The sequence below is a fragment of the Scyliorhinus canicula genome, chromosome 2, assembly GCF_902713615.1.
Source record: "Scyliorhinus canicula chromosome 2, sScyCan1.1, whole genome shotgun sequence".
Classification (NCBI taxonomy): domain Eukaryota; kingdom Metazoa; phylum Chordata; class Chondrichthyes; order Carcharhiniformes; family Scyliorhinidae; genus Scyliorhinus; species Scyliorhinus canicula.
This window is the reverse complement of record NC_052147.1, coordinates 265,010,970-265,025,157: the sequence shown is the minus strand read 5'-3', so window position 1 is coordinate 265,025,157 and position 14,188 is coordinate 265,010,970. Positions and strand designations below refer to the sequence as shown.

The 14,188-nt window shown below is 46.1% G+C and overlaps 1 protein-coding gene across 5 annotated transcripts in view; it reads left to right on the top strand.

Annotated features, from left to right (window-relative positions):
• Positions 1–14,188, top strand: part of gli2a (GLI family zinc finger 2a) — a 488,975-nt gene that overhangs the window by 304,740 nt on the left and 170,047 nt on the right. The window lies entirely within an intron of this gene.

The following is a 14,188-nucleotide window of genomic DNA, read 5'->3' as shown; positions in this document are numbered from 1 at the left end:
ACCGTATTGCACACACAGCACATTTAACGTGTGGTTCAACCAGGGTTTGGTATCGGGTGACATTTTACACGCAAAGTGCCACGTGTTTAACATAGAACATACAGTGCAGAAGGAGGCCATTCGGCCCATCTGGTCTGCACCGACCCCCTTTAAGCCCTCACTTCCACCCTACTCCCATAACCCAATAACCTCTCCTAACCTTTTTCGGACACTAAGGCAATTTAGCATATCCAATCCACCTAACCTGCATGTCTTTGGACTGTGGGAGGAAACTGGAGCACCCGGAGGAAATCCACGCAGACACGGGGAGAACGTGCACACTCCACACAGACAGTGACCCAGCGGGGAATCGAACCTGGGACCCTGGTGCTGTGAGGTGACAGTGCCAACCACTGTGCTACCGTGCTGCCTCTGTGTTTCACAGAGGCCGTCTGCCATGGGCCAGTGGTGGGATCTTCTGGTCCTGCCATTGTCAATGGGGTTTCCCATTGAGCGCACCCCTCGGAAAACCCGGAAATGTTCCAGCCATAGGTTTAGCATAACTTCCCAACTTTTCATTCTGTCTCTCTCAAAATAAAGCCTTTTCCATGGTTTGCTTTTGCCTATGACCTTGCTAACCTGTGGTATGACTTCAGTGATTGGAGTATTTGTACTCCGCGATCTCTCTGTTCCTCTACCCCGCCTAGACCTGGACCTTCCAAGTAATAAGTGACCTCCTTATTCTTTGTGCTTTCGGTGATTGTTTAGATTGCATCTCAAGGGGGTGAGCTCAGCTCCATGTGTCTGCAAGGCTGAAACTGGCCCCTGATGCCAGCATGGGGAACTTTTAGCAGCATCAGTGTAAGGAATTGCTGCTCGGATACCACGCCCCCATTATCCGAACAAGGCAAGTACCACATGTGAAAGCGATTTCAAAACGCTTGCCTTGGTTTCACCAGACGCAGGTTATCGGAAAGCTGCAACCTTCTCACCTCCGCCGTGCCTGCAAATTGCTTTCAGATCAAACATCAAGTGCAGGAATATTCTTGCCTTCAGCACTGTCCTCGACAAATTAAGTTCTTTACCCGTCAGTCTGGTCTCAATAAAACTCGAGAGGGATCTTATCATTGAATTTACAGTGCAGAAGGAGGCCACTCGGCCCATTGAGTCTGCACCGGCTCCTGGAAAGAGCACCCTACCCAAGGTCAACACCTCCCCCTATCCCAATAACCCAGCAACCCCACCCAACACTAAGGGCAACTTTGGACACCAAGGGCAATTTATCATGGCCAATCCACCTAACCTGCACATCTTTGGACTGTGGGAGGAAACCGGAGCACCCGGAGGAAACCCACGCACAGACGGGGAAGATCTGTAGGTATGGTATTATTTATTTTTAAACAACTTGCAAGGCTGACCCGTTCTATAGAGACTCAGAACACATACAGTCTCCTGAAGCTCCAAGAACCAAGTGAGGCCGAGGACAAAGAGATCTCTGCACATATCATTCAAATGGCATCAAGTTTCACATACAAGATTCCCATAGGTCATCCTATACACCTCCTGACCTGGCCATATATCCTGGTTGGCTCACTTCGCATTCCTCAACCCTGGGCCTCTTGTTACCCAGCATTCTTTTCACCATCCTCTGCACGAGGCTCCCCTCCCCCCTTTCTGGCCATGCTTCGCTCAATTTCTTTATTCTTTGTCTGTGAACTCACTACCATCAGACCGGCTCTATCCTCTACATTATTCTAACTAATTATCCTATTTTATATCACATTTGTTTGTTCAATTCCTCAGCCTGAGTTTGGAAGTTTGGAGATTTTACTTGAATCAGGCTGGTGTGGACATATATTCACGGGGAAACTCTGCCTGCTGCTGGCCAACATTCAACCCTCAACAACACTCCTGGAACATGTTATCAGGTCATTATTTTCACCTTGCTATTTGGGAGACCTTGTTGCCCATTTCCCATATTACATCAGTACTTCATTGGCTGTAAAATGCCTTGGAACATCCTGAAGTCATGAAAGGTGCTATTGAAATGCAAATCTTCTTATTTCTGTGCCTCGTAGTAACAGTTGTCACTGCACTTAAGAGGGTGGTTTCTTCTCCAGCTATTTTTATATTGGAGCCCCTGTAATTCCATGTCTGTGAGACTAGGTTCTTGCGACTGCTACCAGGCAGCATCCTCCATGTTTTCTCTCGAGGAACAGGGGTCCAGGGATCCTGACTTAGCAATGTGAATGACGGGGACCAACTCACAAATGCCAATCCCCTGCAAATCAAAGTAAAACCCCACCTCAAGTGGTTTGTCTGAGGGGCTGTACGCATGAGGTTTCTGAGAGTAGCACTGGAAAATAGGAAGGAACATCAGAACAAGAGCAGGCCATTCGGCCCCTCAAACTTGTTCTGCCATTCAGTAAGATCATGGCTGTATTTTAGCAACTATCAAAAATGGAGAATGGATTCCGACGCTGGAATCGGGGCCGGCGCCGGTTTGATGCCGGGCCGCCATGCTGTTGGCGCATCATCGGCTGGACCATCCGCGATACTCCACCCCCTCCAATTCGGCGTCATCATGATGCGGGCCATGCGCCATTTAATTGCCGTTAGCACGGCATCAGCTGGCCCATCCACGATGCTCAGCCCCCGACGGGCCGAGCTCCCGATAGCATGGGCCACGTGTGGTCCCAACCGTGTGGAACACGGCGTGCCGGCTGCGGACTGTGTCCAGCGCCGCAGCACCTGGCCGGGATCCGTGCCGCAGCTGGGAGGGCTTCTGCCAGCACTGGGGGTGCTGGTGGGGGGTGGCCAGGGGGTGGGCTGAAGGGTCACGGTTGGCGGGTTGGGTTCGCGCACAGCCGGCGCCATGTTGTACGGCAAGACCAGTGCAGGTTGCCAGCCATGCGCATGCCATTCTACGGCCATTTTTGGCGCAATCCGCGGGGGTTTCACTCGGCGCCTGTGGTGAAAGTCCACACATGCTCCGCTGCCGTCAACACTTAGTCTTCCATAACTATGTCACTGACACTTTGTAAAATACAGTTTAATAAGAAAAAACTCTTTGATAACAGCCAGCTGTTTTCATTGAATTTGCAGTGCAGAAGGAGGCCCTTTGGCCCATTGAGTCTGCACTAGCCCTTGGAAAAAGCACCCCACTAAAGCCTATTCCATCCCCGGAACCCAGTATCCCCACCTAACCTTTATTGGACACTAAAGGACAATTTATCATGGCCGATCCACCTAACCTGCACATCTTTAGACTGTGGGAGGAAACCGGAGCACCCGGAGGAAATCACGCACACATGGGGAGAACATGCGGACTCCACACAGACAGTGACCCAAGCCGGGAATCAAACCAGGGACCCTGGAGCTGCGAAGCAACTTTGCTAACCACTGTGCTACCAAACTGCCCTTTTGTTTGGTTTCCTTTTGTTTGGCTCCTCTCTCATGTCAATAGATGCATGAAAGGGTTAAGAATTTATAACAAGGACGAACCTCAGTGTTGTTTCTGAACTCAACCAGTTTGGATCGTTTGAGACCTTGGACTCTGCCTCTGGCCATTTCGGGTCAATGCAGCGACAGGTGCTCAGTGACCTACCACCTTGGGTTGTTCATCAAACTGACTTGCGCCATTTGGAAATCCGAGTCTGATAAATGGGCTTCTAAATTCCAGTGCGGAGCTCCCGAGACATGATGTAGATTAGCGGTGTTGTGTGGGCACTGTGCTTAAACATGCCATGGAGTTGTGGAGTGGCACCTCAGCTGTGCAATTACTCACAATTAAGTTGAGTCTTTAATCTTGGCTGGTGGATGAAGGGCGGATGAAGGGGCAAAATGAACAGCGAGAGAGAGAGAACATAGTCGGATACTTTCTTAGTAAAACAGCAGGGACATAAGTAGTTCACAGGCCAGAATAATAAAAGCAAAATATTGCGGAAGGTGGAGATCTGAAATAAAAAGGAGCGAGAAACAGAATTAGCGTTTCGAGTCCATATGAGACTTCTTCGGAACTCTTAGTTTGCCAGCTATCCGGGGCTGGGTTAGCACAGTGGGCTAAGTCAGCTAGCTTGTAATGCCGAACAAGGCCAGCAGTGCGGGTTCAAATCCCGTTCCAGCCTCCCCGAACAGGCGCCGGAATGTGGCGACTAGGGGCTTTTCACAGTAACTTCATTTGAAGCCTACTTGTGACAATAAGTGATTATTATTATTAACCTGCTGTTGTGTAAGTCGATACTGTGCGTTTGGAAACTGGGAGATTTTGTTTGTATCAGGTTGCTGTGACAGAGCGAGATAACAAAACGCGACTTTGAAAGGAGGGGAACTAACAACTTATTTTCTGCAGAATTTCATATAATTGCCTCACAAAGGGTGATGGAAATCTGCCTCCAGAAACCGATTGAGGCCAGGGTAACTCCATTAGAAATCTCAATGCAACAGGTTAATGGGTTTTTATTCAGCAAGGTTGTTGAGGGATATGGGACCAAGACGGTTAGGTGGAGTTAAAACATGGATCAGCTGTCATATAACTGAATGCTAAAACAGTCTCGAAGGGCTGAATGGCCTACCAATCCTATTTGGTAACAATACAATGCCATATGCTGTAATGAACGTGAATGTTGTTCATAGATCATAGAATTTACAGTGCAGAAGGAGGCCATTCGGCCCATCGAGTCTGCACCGGCTCTTGGAAAGAGCACCCTACCCAAGGTCAGCACCTCCACCCTATTCCAATAACCCAGTAACCCCACCCAACACTAAGGGCAATTTTGGACACTAAGGGCAACTTATCATGGCCAATCCACCTAACCTGCACATCTTTGGACTGTGGGAGGAAACCGGAGCACCCGGAGGAAACCCACGCACACACGGGGAGGATGTGCAGACTCCACTCAGACAGTGACCCAAGCCGGAATCGAACCTGGGACCCTGGAGCTGTGAAGCCATTGTGTTATCCACAATGCTACCATGTATAATCATATATTTCAGGGGGAGATGGTGGAGTAATGGTAGAATCAGTGGTTGAATAATCCAGAAGGTCAGGCTCATTTTTGAAAATTAATTCCAGGGATGTGGGCATTATTGGCCTCGGATTCCTCGGGCGAGCGCCGTTCAGCGGTGGGGCGGGACTCTCCGTTTGCCGAGGTCGAAATCAGGAAACACGATTGGACGGAGAACAGCTTCCGATGCTAAAATTGCGGTTTGATGCCTAATCGGGATGCTCCAGCTGCCCCAAGATGGTGTCGGCAGACTGAAAGTACAGTAGGCATATCATTAGCGGACCTGACACCCGATGCTCTGGGCTTCCGTGATTCAGCGCCTCCAATGGGCTGAGTTCCCGACGGCGTGGTTAAATTTTTAATTTTATAGGGGCTGGTTTAGCACAGTGGGCTAAACAGCTGGCTTGTAATGCAGAACAAGGCCAGCAGCGCTGGTTCGATTCCCGTACCGGCTTACCCGAACAGGCGGCGGAATGTGGTGACTAGGGGCTTTTCACAGTAACTTCACTGAAGCCTACTTGTGACAATAAGCGATTATTATTACTAGGTCAGCATTTATTGCTCATCCCCAATTGCCTTTGAGAAGATGATGGTGAGCCGCCTTCTTGAACCTCTGCAGTCCATGTGGTGTAGGTACACCCACAGTGCTGTTAGGGAAGGAGTTCCAGGATTTTGACCCAGTGACAGTGAAGGAACGGTGATATATTTCCAAGTCGGGATGGTGAGTGGCTTCGAGGGGATCTTCCACCTGATGGTGTTACTATCTATCTGTTGCCCGTATCTTTCTAGATGGTAGTGGTCGTTGATTTGGAAGGTGCTGTCTACGGAACCTTGGTGAGTTTCTGCAGAACATTTTGCAGATGATACATACTGCTGCTGCTGTGCATTGGTGGTGGAGGGAGTGAATGTTTGTGGATGGGGTGCCAATCACACAGGCTACTTTGTCCAAGATGGTTTTGAGCTACTTGAGTGTTGTTGGAGCTTCACTCATCCAGGCAAGTGGAAAATATTCCATCACACTCCTGGCTTGTGCCTTGCACATTGTGGATAGGCTTTGGAGAGTCAGGAGGTGATTCATGGGATTTCTAAACTCTGATCTGCTCTTGGAGCTACAGTATTTAAATTGATGGTCCAGTTAAGTCTCTACTCAATGTTAACTCCCAGGAGGTTGAGAAGACACACTAGAGATATTAATACTGTGGCTACCAGGGCAGGTCAAGGCTAGGTATCCTACAGCGAGTAACTCACCTCCTGACGCCCCCTAAGCCTTTCCACCACCTTCAAGGCACAAGTCAGGAGTGTTATAGAATACTCTCCATTTTCCTGGATGAGCGCTGCTCCAACAACACTCAAGAAGCTCAACACCATCAAGGACAAAGCAGCCCTCTTGATTGCTCCTCCTTCCACAAACATTCAAACCCTTCACCACCAGAACAGTGGCAGCCGTGTGTACCATCCACAAGATGCACTGCAGCAACTCACCAAGGTTCCTTAGACAACACCTTCCAAACCCATGACCACTATCATCTAGATGGACAAGAGCAGCAGATACCTGGGAACCCCACCAGTTGGAGGTTCCCTTCCTAGTCGCTCACCGCCCCAACTTGGAAATATATTGCCGTTCCTTCACTGTCGCTGGAGCAACATCATGGAATTCCCTCCCTAACAGCACAATGGATGTACCTACACCTCAAGGACTGCAGTAGTTCAAGAAGGCAACTCATCACCACAGCCTTCTGAAGGGCAACTAGGGAAATCCAGATATACTGCATCCATTGGCCCCCCGTTACCTACTGCGCTGGTCATATCCTCAAAAAATTCCACTAAATTAGTTAGGCACGACCTGCCCTTTATGAACCCATGCTGTGTCTGCACAATGGTACAATTTCTATCCAGATGCCTCGCTATTTCTTCCTTGATGATAGATTCCAGCATCTTTCCTACTACCGAAGTTAAGCTCACTGGCCTGTAATTACCCGCTTTCTGCCTACCTCTGTTTTTAAACAGTGGTATCACATTTGCTAATTTCCAATCCGCCGGGACCACCCCAGAGTCGAGTGAATTTTGGTAAATTATCACTAGTGCATTTGCAATTTACCGAGCCATCTCTTTTAGCACTCTGGGATGCATTCCATCAGGGCCAGGAGACTTGTCTACCTTTAGCCCCATTAGCTCCTTAGTGATAACAATGATCTCAAGGTCCTCACCTGTCATAGCCTCATTTCCATCAGTCACTGTCATGTTATTTATGTCTTCCACTGTGAAAACCGACCCAAAATACCTGTTCAGTTCCTCAGCCATTTCCTCATCTCCCACTATTAAATCTCCCTTCTTATCCTCTAAAGGACCAATATCTACCTTAGTCACTATTTTTTGTTTTATATATTTGTAGTATCTGTTTTTATATTCTGAGCAAGTTTACTCTCATAATCTATCTTACTCTTCTTTATAGCTTTTTTAGTAGCTTTCTGTTGCCCCCTAAAGATTTCTCAGTCCTCCAGTCTCCCACTAATCTTTGCCACTTTGTATGCTTTTTCCTTCAATTTGATACTCTCCCTTATTTTAGATATCCACAGTTGATTTTCCCTCTTTCTACCATCCTTCCTTTTAGTTGGTATAAACCTTTGCTGAGCACTGTGAAAAATCTTTTGGAAGGTTCTCCACTGTTCTTCATTCATTCCAACCATGTAGGTATTTACAAAGAAAGGCCAAATGGAGGTGTTATGATTGCTGGAGAGTAGATAATTTGGGACTTTGCCTTAGGTAAGCAAGTCAAGGGGTCTGAGTGGGATAAAGATGATGTAATTCATGGGAGGAACCAGGTCTGTAGCAGGCAGTTTAGCTTGGAGTCTGCTAGGAGTTTTAATCTCTCGGCCATTCCCCCCTCCAATACGACCCACAGACCCCCAGAGTTCCAACTCACCTATACGGGTGTCCTTGAGACCCCCCACACCCTACCTCACATGATCCCTGGCGTGGGCACAATGCCAGCTCAGTATCCTGGCAGTGCCCTTGCCAGCCTGGCAATGCCACCTGGGCAGGTTGGCAATACCAGACTGGCAACCAGGTGGCACTGGCAGTGCCAGGCTGACAGTGCCAAGGTACTCAGGTGGCACTAGCAATGGCAGGGTGCCACTCTGCCCAAGGGCCTCCAATCTTCTGTGTAGTCCGCACCCCCCCCCCACCCCCCCGCACCCCCAAAACCTCCAATCCCCTGGGAGGTTCCCCCAGTCTCACATCCTCTGGGAGACTCCCCCTGACTCCAAATGCCAGTCCGTCTGGTCCCCATTTGTGGGGCCAGAACTGAACGGCGCTCGCCTAAGGTCTCCGAGGTCAAGGGTTTACATCCCAATGCTTCGGGTAGATCAGGCGAGCTGCCTATTAGAGTGAGGCGAGGTACTCGCTCTCATAGGAACATTTTCCAAATACTGATCCCACCCATAATGAGCAGGATTCAGATTGTGAGATCCCCTTAAATCGCTGGTAGTGCGTGCCCCATTATTTGGCCCCTGCAATGGCTCAGCAAAGGGCAACAAATTCTGGACTTGTTAGCAACACACACGTCCCATGAAAGAACAAATATTTGTCTTTAAAAATGGAAGTGAACTGAACGTAGAAATTTGAGCGATCTGTTATACAATGTTCACCAGTAAAGTCACCAGTACTTGGAACAGAAGTTGCTTTGATTTGAGTTTTTGTTTGTTTTTTGTCGAAAATGTTGTCTTTAAGAAGCTCTCGCAGGCAGCTCAGGAAGGGCTTGGGGCCTGTGCTGGCTGGCAAGGTTTACCAGGTTTGAAGATGGTGCACTCAACGTTGTGATCGGCGGCACTGGACAGTCACCATGCTACTGATCATGTCTGATCTCACATGAGTCGACGTGAAAGCCCCAAAGGACACTCTTGTGAAAGATTGCATCGCGGTAGATCTGACGGTTTGTCAAATCTCCTCTTCCCCCACTGCCACCCCCCACCCCCACCCCCAACCAAAGCTCAGAAGTTTTCATTGCATTTTTTAAATGGGAAAATGTCCACCCTTTTTCTAAGAATTAACACCTGAACAGACTAAGGGAAAACTGTTAAGAATGGAATGATGAGCGAGTAACCCATGGACACAGATTTCAAATCATCGGCAAAAACAGATAGCGGGGAGGGTGGATGGCGTTTTTTAATGCAGTAAATGTTCTGATCTTGATAGCACTACCTGAAAGAGTGATGAAAACCGATTCAAAAAGGATTTGGATGTCTACTCGAAAAGGAGGAATGTGCAGGGATAGAGGGAAAAGAATGGGAGTGTGCCAGGAATTGCTTAGCTCTCTCAAAGAAGTATGATGGATCAAATGGCCTCCTGATCTGCGCGATGTCTCGACATCTGAAAGTGAATGTAGCTTCCTGGTGTTTCTCACAGTTCTGAGGAAAGAATCACAAATCAGCCCCATCCCACTCAGAGGGTTGAATTTTACAGGCCCCCATAGGCAGAGTAACAGGCAGGTGGACCTGTAAATTGGGGCGCTGTGTCATCGGGGGCGCACCCACAGTCAGTCCCCCAACCCTTCCATGATTTGGTTTTTTAAAAATAAATTTGGAGTGCCCAATTATTTTTTTTCCTGTTTTTTTTTTCATGTACATCCCCCCCCCCTCCCCCCTCCATTCAGACCCTGACTTAGATCTCCGACTTACCTGAGTTTCCGAGTCCATCACTGAATTCCAGCTCCTGTCCCACCTGCAGTACCAGCTGTAACCACTGCTCCTGTTTGGTGCTGCTGGTGTTCAGAGCTGCTGGCAGCTCGATGAGGCGATGGGACATCCTCCAGGGGATGTCCAGTCTCAAACTAATGGATGGGCTGTTTGCAAAAAAATTAAAGCAAGGTGAGCTGACTCTAATAGGAACATTTTCCAAATACTGATCCCACCCATAATGGGCAAATTTGGTCTTGCCACCCCCACCCGAGCAATTTCTTAAAGCTTTGCCCTTCACTGATGTTTTTCCAAATTAATGGGGGAGGGGGATGTACATGATAACATGATGGACACAGCAGGGTGATAGGGTGGAAGTGAGGAGGCAAAAGTGTGGGGGAGAGAATGCCTCTGATTGACACAGGGGGTCTGATAAGGAGGCACTCGCCACCCCCACCCGAGCAATTTCTTAAAGCTTTGCCCTATCACTGTGATGTTTTTCCAAATTAATCTCAATAATTCAAACCCTTTAATTTGGGGTGTAATTGAAATACTTTTTCTCCCAATAAGCGCTGGAATTGTTCAGTCCAGGAAGTGAATTCACTCAATGCGGAGGGAGATTCATGTTGAAAGTTATACACACACTGTAACTGAGAGAGATTTAACGTGAAATGTTTAATGGCAAACTGTGTGTAAATGAGAGTGGTTTACATTGAAATGGTTAATAGCACACTGTGCAACTGAGAGAGGTTAACACCGAAATGGTTAATAGCACTGTGTAACTGAGAGGTTTACACCAAACTGATTAATAGCACACTGTAACTGAGAGGTTTGCACTGAAATGGTTAATAGCACAGTGTAACTGAGAGGTTTGCACTGAAATGGTTAATAGCGCACTGTAACTGAGAGAGGTTTACCCTGAAATGGTTAATAGCACAGTATGTAACTGAGAGAGGTTTACACTGAAATGGTTAATAGCACAGTGTAACTGAGAGAGGTTAACACAGATATGGTTAATAGCCCACTGTAACTGAGAGAGGTTTACCCTGAAATGGTTAATAGCACAGTGTAACTGCGAGAGGGTTACACTGAAATGGTTAATAGCACAGTGTGTAACTGAGAGAGGTTTACACTGAAATGGTTAATAGCACAATGTAACTGAGAGAGGTTTACACTGAAATGGTTAATAGCGCACTGTGTAACTGAGAGAGGTTTACACTGAAATGGTTAATAGCCCACAGTGTAACTGAGAGAGGTTTACACTGAAATGGTTAATAGCACAGTGTAACTGAGAGAGGTTTACACTGAAATGGTTAATAACACAGTGTAACTGAGAGAGGTTTACACTGAAATGGTTAATAGCACAGCGTAACTGAGAGAGGTTTACCCTGAAATGGTTAACAGCACACTGTGTAACTGAGAGAGGTTTGCACTTAAATGGTTAATAGCACAGTGTGTAACTGAAAGAGATATGCACTGAAATGGTTATTAGCACAGTGTGTAACTGATAGAGGTTTACACTGAAACGGTTAATAGCACAATGTGTAACTGAGAGAGGTTTGCACTTAAATGGTTAATAGCACAGTGTAACTGAGAGAGGTTTACACTGAAATGGTTAATAGCACAATGTAACTGAGAGAGGTTTACACTGAAACGGTTAATAGCACAGTGTAACTGAGAGAGGTTTGCACTTAAATGGTTAATAGCACAGTGTGTAACTGAAAGAGATATGCATTGAAATGGTTAATAGCACAGTGTAACTGAGAGAGGTTTACACTGAAATGGTTAATAACACAGTGTAACTGAGAGAGATTTACCCTGAAATGGTTAATAGCACAGCGTAACTGAGAGAGGTTTACACTGAAATGGTTAATAGCACAGTGTAACTGAGAGAGGTTTACCCTGAAATGGTTAATAGCACAGTGTAACTGAGAGAGGTTTACACTGAAATGGTTAATAGCACAGTGTGTAACTGAGAGAGGTTTACACTGAAATGGTTAATAGCACAATGTAACTGAGAGAGGTTTACCCTGAAATGGTTAATAGCACAGTGTGTAACTGAGAGAGGTTTACACTGAAATGGTTAATAGCACAGTGTAACTGAGAGAGGTTTACACTGAAATGGTTAATAACACAGTGTAACTGAGAGAGATTTACCCTGAAATGGTTAATAGCACAGCGTAACTGAGAGAGGTTTACACTGAAATGGTTAATAGCACAGTGTAACTGAGAGAGGTTTACCCTGAAATGGTTAATAGCACAGTGTAACTGAGAGAGGTTTACACTGAAATGGTTAATAGCACAGTGTAACTGAGAGAGGTTTACACTGAAATGGTTAATAGCACAGTGTAACTGAGAGAGGTTTACACTGAAATGGTTAATAGCAGTGTGTAACTGAGAGAGGTTTACACTGAAATGGTTAATAGCACAGTGTAACTGAGAGAGGTTTACACTGAAATGGTTAATAGCACTGTGTAACTGAGAGAGGTTTACACTGAAATGGTTAATAGCCACAGTGTAACTGAGAGAGGTTTACACTGAAATGGTTAATAGCAGTGTGTAACTGAGAGAGGTTTACACTGAAATGGTTAATAGCACAGTGTAACTGAGAGAGGTTTACACTGAAATGGTTAATAGCACAGTGTAACTGAGAGAGGTTTACCCTGAAATGGTTAATAGCACAGTGTAACTGAGAGAGGTTTACACTGAAATGGTTAATAGCACAGTGTAACTGAGAGAGGTTTACACTGAAATGGTTAATAGCACAGTGTAACTGAGAGGTTTACCCTGAAATGGTTAATAGCACAGTGTGTAACTGAGAGAGGTTTACACTGAAATGGTTAATAGCACACTGTAACTGAGAGAGGTTTACACTGAAATGGTTAATAGCCCACTGTGTAACTGAGAGAGGTTTACACTGAAATGGTTAATAGCACAGTGTAACTGAGAGAGGTTTACACTGAAATGGTTAATAGCACAGTGTAACTGAGAGAGGTTTACACTGAAATGGTTAATAGCCCACAGTGTAACTGAGTGAGGTTTACACTGAAATGGTTAATAGCACAGTGTAACTGAGAGAGGTTTACACTGAAATGGTTAATAGCACATGCTGGGTAACATGAGTGAGATTTACCTTGAAATGGTTAACAGCACAATGTAACTGAGAGAGGTTTACCCTGAAGTGGTTAATAGCACAGTGTAACTGAGAGAGGTTTACACTGAAATGGTTAATAGCCCACTGTGTAACTTAGAGAGGTATACTCCAAAATAACCAATGACAGAGTAACCGAGGTAAATTTACCCTCAAACATTTGATAAAAGATTTATCCTGAAACGGTTAATCAGTGGGTGTGTTACCTCTGACGAGCTGAGTTCCATCCCGCCCTCTTTACTCTGATCCATTAACAGCCCTGTTTACATGACCAGGTTTTAACTACTTTCAGAACATCAGGACCCCTTTTTCTTATTTTCCACCAGGGCACTTCTCTTCTCTTCTTCACTCTGACCATTGATAATGGTGCGTTAACTTCCACTGCAAATTGAATGAAGCTGTTTTGCCTGCACCCACTCGCTGTCTGGGGCAGTAGAACAGAGGCCCATTATACTAGTGGCTTCGTGTATCCATGAAGTGGCCAGACTCTGACCTGTCAAAGCCCGAGTCAATTTGTTTGATACACTTTAGGTTGCAGAACGAGCGGAAGAGACTTGACCCTGTGTGCTCAGTGGAGAGTGTGGCAGAAAATGTGAATCCAAGAATAACTCTTACTTATCCAGCAGAAAGTGTGAAATTCAGTATATGGTCAGGGCCATATATTTGAAGCAAAATACACTTAGTTTCCTTACTGAAGGCTGGACCCTCTCATTTCACTTCCTGACATTTCTGATCATCATGATATTCGCATCTTTGGCCCCGCACAGTGAGATTCTGAAACATTTCAGAACTGGGTCGAACCAGCCAAGGAATATGCAGCCTTTTGTACCACACTGCACAAGAGAGAGTGAGTGAGAAAACTAATGCTTAATTTTTCAAACCTTATGTAAAGACTGATTGAGCTGCTTTTCACGATTAAGGTGGCTGTCATTCTCTGAAACATGGTTTGTACTTTGACAGGTAAACGTTAATACTGAGCTGAGCAGAGTTTACTGAACTATCAAAGCAGGAGATTGTATGATAAATGAAAAGCTGGGGGACTCTAATACACTTTGCTCTGCTTCAGCAGTTTCAATAACCAAAGGGTAGACATCATCTGAAGTATGGGCAGAAGCAAGGAAGAGTTGACAGGGGGCTGTAATTTACTTTATAGCCACTTCAGCTAAGATGCGCTGAACCTCACATACTATTTCAGATGTAATTGGGCTGCGCTTGATGTAATTTTTTAATGTGATAAGTCTGAATCCCCTGTACTTAATCCCCCAAAGATTTAGGCATCATCTGTCTGATTAGAAGCCAGCTGAAGTGGCTTCGGTTGTCTTAACAACCTGAGCCTCTCCGAAAGCCCCATTGACATCCGTACTGTGGGGTGCTGAGTC